This window comes from Rattus norvegicus, chromosome 17, assembly GCF_021556685.1.
Source record: "Rattus norvegicus strain SHRSP/BbbUtx chromosome 17, alternate assembly SHRSP_T2T, whole genome shotgun sequence".
Lineage (NCBI taxonomy): Eukaryota > Metazoa > Chordata > Mammalia > Rodentia > Muridae > Rattus > Rattus norvegicus.
Genome location: NC_141550.1, coordinates 62,113,370 through 62,120,684, shown reverse-complemented (window position 1 = coordinate 62,120,684; position 7,315 = coordinate 62,113,370).

The window sequence follows — 7,315 nt, the reverse complement described above, 5'->3', positions numbered from 1 at the left end:
AATAATAAAAAGGCACCATCCCATGCTAGTGCTGGCTATTTTTCTGACCCCAGCAGTCTCTCTGCTTCCATGGTTAGCCCCATGCAGCAACTGCCCATCTCAGGGATCCTACTTACATTTCCAGCCATCTACCTCCTGTGCTTAGCTGTCATAAATTCCCCTGTGGCTAGCTGTCACAAATCCCGTAACCCAACCGAGTAAAATCAAAACTCTAGAGGCTTGTAATTTATCAGTCAGATTTATATTAGTACATTTTCACCTCACAAAATGTCCACACAATGAACTCAGAGCCAATTGATATTGATATAAACTGCCCACCTAGATAAGACAAATTGTCCTGTAATTACCCATCCCTTATAAGATATTCATAGCTACCTGTGGCTATTTAAAGCCAGGTGGAATCTGGATCGTTTTCTCTTCCTCTATCTTCCCTCCTCTTCCGTCTGTCTGTCTCTCTGTCCCATCTCTAAAATTCTCTGCCTTCCTTTTCCTCGGCGCAGTCACATTGCCTGCCCTCACCTGCACATACTCAGAAACCCACCTGTATCTTCCTAGTTTCCCTTTGCCTACCTGTATCTTCCTTTTCCCATCTGTCTGTGTCTCCTGCATTCTTCTTGTCTGTATCGTCTTGTTTTCCTTTTGTGTCTTCCTGTTCTTGTCCAGTGTGCATTGTCTCACATGTTGTTGCAGATGCATTGAAATGCAAGAATGCTTGTGAACAAATTTCCTAGAACTCTACCAACCATAGGAAGGTCAGAGGTAGACACAACCAGACACTAAGAAAGCTCAGAAGAAAAATCTATTTGTAACCAGATCTGCTAACTTGTGTCACTGAGTGTTTTCAGAGCCCTATATAATACCTGTTCTAAGAAACCTTTTAGCATTGTAATGAGAAGCAGTTCTTAGGGCAGAAATAATCACATATCTTTAATCCTAGCACTTGAGAAACAGGTAGATTCTATAAGCTTGAGGCAGGCCTGGTCTACATAACATAGTACAGGCCAGCTGGGGCTTCATAGAGAGACGCTGTCTGGAAACAAAAAAGAATTCATTACTTTGCATGCCCAGTCTGAACAGAGAAATACACAAAATAGGAAAGAAGGGGATGATGGACATGGCGGCCTCCATTGCTCTCTGATGTGGGGTTTCTTTGTTCTGGCATGCTTTACACTTTCCTGATCAAAATGATTGACAAGCGACTCAAACTTGGACACTTTGTTAGGAGTTCGTATTGATACGCATGCGCACACACACACACACACACACACACAGAGTGATGGTGTGTATATAAATGGTTATTAAAAGTTCTTCTGCTCACATTCATCTGCCACCTCCCTCACCTGCCAGTTTAACGTTCCTCATGTTCTGTTGCCTTTGAAATGTGTAAGTGAACAACTTCTAGGCAAGAGTTCCTCATTTTCCCGACTCTAGATGTGATTTTAAATTTACGTGTCAACATGGCTGAACAAAAAGGTGCCACATGCTTAGCTATGCGCATCTATAAGGTTGTACCTGGGAGTTTCCCATTACTAGTTGAGCCAATTAGACCTAGTAAAGGTAAAGCGAGTTACCAAACAAGGACGAATTCCTGCTCTGCCTCACTGCACTTCGACCAAAACCCTGCTCTTCTGTTGTCATTGGTTTTGAATGGAAGTTACACAAGTGGCTCTCCTAGGTTTTGGGGAGTCTAGAATCATACACCATCAGTGTTCCTGGGGCTAGACTCCTCAGTCTACACAGGTGCATGAGTCAGTTAGTTTTAATTTTTCTTTAGGTGATAGACAGACAGGCAGACTATATTTTCTGATAGATTGTAGATATTTCTTATGGGCTCTATTCTGTGGAGAATCATAACCTCAATTTCTTTTTACCAAAGGCTGACGTATACAACAAGAGATTACTTTTTTCTTTTTCTGGATGTGCTGTATTGTTGATGGCTTAACTTGACCTCTTGGCCAACAGCATTGTGACTCATGCCTGACTGGAGCTCACCTGACACATGCACTTCAAACACAGCACACCATTCTTGTGCCTGAGAACAATAGACAGCGTGGCAGCTTTCTGTGTGGGTACCACTGTAAGCAGCAAAATTAACAAAGAATATAGAAATGTCGATAGACACAGGGATACACAGCTCACACAATTCTGCTTATTGGTGTATTTGATAGAACAAGAGGGTGGAGAATTACCTATTTAGCCTGAGCTAGAAATGTGTGCACAAGACACCTAAAATGGTTTTTGGCCATCCCGCACCCATCCTCAAGTGCTATCAGCACTGATTTTAGAATTATAAGCACGTTTTATCAAATAGTTAACTTGACAGATGTTAATCCATGAATAATAAAGACTATGTTTTGGCATTGGGAATGCTGGTGCCACACACTTATGCTAACACAGACTACACTAAATCCCAGAGAAAAGCTGAACCATGACACCAGTGCCTTTCCAGGTGCTGCTAGAATATCACAGCAACCCCACACACAGCCCAAGTTCTAACCTTTCCTATGGGTAAACTGGGTAACAAATTCACTCTAAGTGTTTTGAGAGTGGCATCAGAGCCCGGGGCATTCTGGTGAGAAAATGAGCTATTTGGGCAACTCATTTGTGCCTCCCGCACACACTTACTCTGGAGGGATGTCTGATGCGTCATGTGGTAGTGCTTCTGGGCTCCTCAGTTATACAATACAGTGAAACACAAAACAATCATTTTCATCTCAGGAATCGAAGTCCCCATGGTTACTCATGTCCCAGAGACAAACATTATGTTTCTAAATGGGGTTTGGTAGTGATAGAAGAACTGTTTCTCAAAATGTAAATTGTGGGTGACATGAAAACCGGTAGCTTTGTCCTCAGTCACCTTTTTCCAGCTCTGTCTTTCTTGTCATGAGTCTAATTCAAAGATGGAGGTGAGTTTTTCAGCTCACTCTACCTATGAGCTACAGAAAGAAACCAAGTACCATGCAAGTAACCCCTAAATACACAAAAAGTATAGTAAGAATTGTGCTTCTTTTTCCATGACTGGAGACCCATATTTTTACGGTGCTATCTTTCCATACTTTAGCAGGCATATGTCTTACTTGGGAATCCATGGAATTTTCTAATCCTGGTCCATCCACACAAATGTCATAGAAAATGATGTACAAGATAGATGGTAAGAATATCAAATTTCCAAAAATTATCCTTGCATGTGACAGGGAACAAATAATAAATGTCCTGCTGTCCCTGTCAGGCAGTAAGTATATTGCCTCTGGATTTCTTCGTTATTTGAGTCAGGACAGGCAATGTTTGCTAGATATGACAGCATCGTAGGTATCTGTTACTGTGACATTTTGCTACAATAACGAGACATTATCAAAAAGACCAGCTGTATTAAAGTTTCTTCCTAATTAACCTTTATATATGTTAAATATTATACTATATTATATTATCATATGTAATTTATACATAATATTATAGTGTATATATTATCCTTTTCAAGAACTGTTTTTTCTCTGTGGCTTTTGTGGAGGAACTGAATAGAAATTAAACTGAATAACCACTTTTACATCCTTCATGGCTTTGGTGAATGTCCCAGTTCCTCCCGTGCTCCAGGAACATGACATTGTTCTTTGAAATCTTTTCCTGTAGAGAGAGGACTTGGTCCTTCTCATCACAAATATCCTTACTCTAGTGAGTTGGGGAATCCCCTATTGTGACTGTGAGTCAAAAGGAGGTCTTTACAAGCTACTTCCGTCTACCTCTTTCATTCAGAGTGTAAGAACCTGCTTAGATTCCTCCTAACATGTAGACATTTGTTTCATTGGTAGAATCTTGCCACTGACCCCGTCCTACGAAGGTGAAGTGGGTTTGACCTAATGCTGCTTGTGTTTTAATGATAAGTTTGGTCCCCAACACTGCTTACACGAGTGTCTGCAGACACTGAGGGACCCTGCCCCCAATTGGTTCCAATTGGTAAAAGATCCCAGCAGCCAATTGCTGGGCAGGACAGATAGAGGCGGGACTTTTAGGAATCCAGGGTTTGGGACAGATATGAGAGAGAATATGAGAGAGAGAAAGAGGCAGATCTGCCTAGACTCAGAGGCAGAGGAATTGGGTTTAGGAGCTACAGAAGAAAAATCATCTAAAATGTAGGTGGAAGGTGAAAGTGGCCCTATGGGGGAGCTGCCCAGAAGGTAAAGATAAAACATAGAATTGAAAGGTGTAAAGTCAGGCGTACTGGACTGAAATATATGCTAGCCGCAGGGGGGATTAGATGTGGCCAGCCATTGAGCTAGCCAAGGGATATCAAAATTAACTGTGTTGGGGTGGGAAAGTGGAGGCCTCTGGTGGGTGGCTGGAAGTGCGACCCGCTGGGAACATAGAGTGATTTAACTAATTCACCGCTACAGGAAGGAAACTAGGAAATTGAGTGTTCAAGATTGTCAGCATCTCTCGTAGAGGGCACAGGCAGAAGCTCCGTGGAATGAGTTATGGGCTTCTCAGAGCTCTGATCCTCACATTATCACAGTTCTATGTCTCGTATTCTCTGGTCTGCATGTTTTCCAGTTTATATATATGTGATCTTGCCATCTGACAGCTTAGAGTCCTATGGGGGGAAACAAGCACTTAAGGGGACAGTTCTGCTATTAAGTCGTGCTTTTCTATTCTTTCACTTTATTATTTTCCTGTCAATAAAGAAGGAGCGGTGGCTTTCTGTTATGCACGGTTCCGGGAGGAAGGACAGGCACAGCTTAGCACATAGCATCATCATTCAGCTTTGAGTTTCAAAATAAAAAAATGTTAACTCTTAGCTAAGGCATGCTCTGAAAGCCACATGCTTTTCATTTTCAAGGCCTGGTGGAGAAAGGAAATCTACACTTTAGAAAACCACAGATTCTGAACCTCGAAAAGGGGAACATAGTTTTTTTGTTTTCTTAAAACCTAGCTCAGAGAGTGTAGGAAGTAATATTTCCTCCTAAATTTGGTGGGATGAACTTGAAGAGGTTAAAGGAAGTTTCAGGAAGTTGGGGAAGCAGAAGCACCTTCCTATCCTGCAGATTCAATCTGCCCTTCTATAACAAACCTGGAAGGAACAATGGTAATCTCTCAAGAGATGTAGGAGAACCTCAGGGAAGAGTCTGAACTCTGCATTCTGTCAGTGAACCCAGCCTGGGGCTGCTGAGGCAGTGGCAGATGGAGAGCTCCTGCTCAGTAGTTGGTCTCAACCTTAGTCCAACATCCTCACAGTGGATAAAGAAAGGAGGAGACAGTGGAAGAGTGAATGCTGCAAGAGTGACGTAGAGGTACAGATTGAGTTGATTGGCTGGGGGACATAGCTCAGCTTCCAGAGTGTGTATCTGCGTTTGGTGTCCCAATCTGCAAAGACAACATATGCTGTCACACATATGGGACTGGGACTAAGCAATAGAGCCTGGAGGATTAGAAGGTGAAAATCATCCTCAGATACATCCAAATTCCAGCCAGCCCTGGGTGCATAAAGCTATGTCAGAAACAAGCAAAACAAAGAATGAGCAGACACAGTAATGTTGATAGAGGCCGTGTTGCTAATGACGTTAACCAGCAAGTGATGGCCACCCAAGATGCCCAAGGTCAGGTGGGAATGCTCTTCTCTTAAAAACCCAGTGAGAATTGGAGGGTCACACTACACCTCACACTCCATGTCCCAACTTAGGCTGCCATTGAACTCACCCCAAAACACAGATTATATAAAAGAGATGACGTACTGGCTAGTCTAATGTCAACTTGACAAAAGGTAGAGTTATCCGAAAGAAGTAAGCTCAGTTGAGAAAATGCTTCCATAAGGTCTGGCTGTAAGTCACTTTCCTAATTAGTGATCAACGTGGGGAGGACCCAGTCCATTGTGGGTGGTGCCATCCCTGGGCTGAGTGTCCTGGGTTCTATAAGAAAGCAAGCTGAGCAAGCCAGGGGAAGCAAGCCAGTAAGCAGCACCCCTCCATGGCTCTGTCAGCTTCCTGCCTTGTGTGAGTTCCTGTCCTGATTTCCTTTGGTGGTGAACAGCAATGGGGAAGTATAAGCCAAATAAATCTGTTCCTTCCCAACTTGCTTCCTGGTCATAGTGTTTCATTGCAACAATAAAACCCTAAATAATACAGGAATTGACAGAAACATGAATAGAGTCTTAAAACTTGACATATTGTTATTTACAACAAACTGCTACTCAGAAACACAGGTAAAATAACCACTCTATGCGTCTCCTTATGTGTGTAGATTCTGTGGATCCGGAGCCAGTCGTGAGTGGCGTTCAGCTGTTGCTGCTCTTGCTGCTTGTTTGGCCTGCTTTCTTCTTGTGCTGGGAAGAATCCAGGGTCTGGCACATTCCTAACAAGCACTCTGCATCTCCAGCAGAGGTAAGTGTTATTACGAGTAGCATGAAAGTTCCATTTCATTACAATGAAATTGTGACTATTAATTTCATGCTTCTATCACAGGCATGCGAACTGAGAACTACAATACATATAATACAGCCAGAGGGGGGGGTAATGAGAAAGAAACAGAGACCCAAGAGGAATGTCCATTTCTTTCTTGAGAAAAGAGGAAGATGTTCAAAGAGGGAATTGCATCCCTCTTTATTGAGATTTATTTTTATTTTTTTAGCTGAATGCGCAGCTCTTTATTTATTTATCTTTTCTATTTTTGGAAGCTTTGTGATTTAATAATGTAAGGATGAGGCATCAGTTTTCCAACTTAAGATATTTGCTTAGTAAAATCATCTCAATAAGCCATCTTTAATAAAGTATACAAGGAGAGACCCAACCGCCTGGTCAGGTGGGCACTCCTGAGGCTGCAGAGCGGAAGAGACCACCAACACTGCTCACCCCTGCCCACATCCCTGGCCCAAGAGGAAACTGTATAAGGCCTCTGGGCTCCCGTGGGGGAGGGCCCAGGAGCGGCAGGACACCTGCCTGAGACACCGCCGGAACCTGATAGAAACAGACTGGATAAACAGTTCTCTGCACCCAAATCCCGTGGGAGGGAGAGCTAAACCTTCAGAGAGGCAGACAAGCCTGGGAAACCAGAAGAGACTGCTCCCTGCACACACATCTTGGACGCCAGAGGAAAAAGCCAAAGACCATCTGGAACCCTGGTGCACTGAAGCTCCCGGAAGGGGCGGCACAGGTCTTCCTGGTTGCTGCCGCTGCAGAGAGCCCCTGGGCAGCACCCCACGAGCGAACTTGAGCCTCGGGACCACAGGTAAGACCAAATTTTCTGCTGCAAGAAAGCTGCCTGGTGAACTCAAGACACAGGCCCACAGGAACAGCTGAAGACCTGTAGAGAGGAAAAACTACACGCCCGA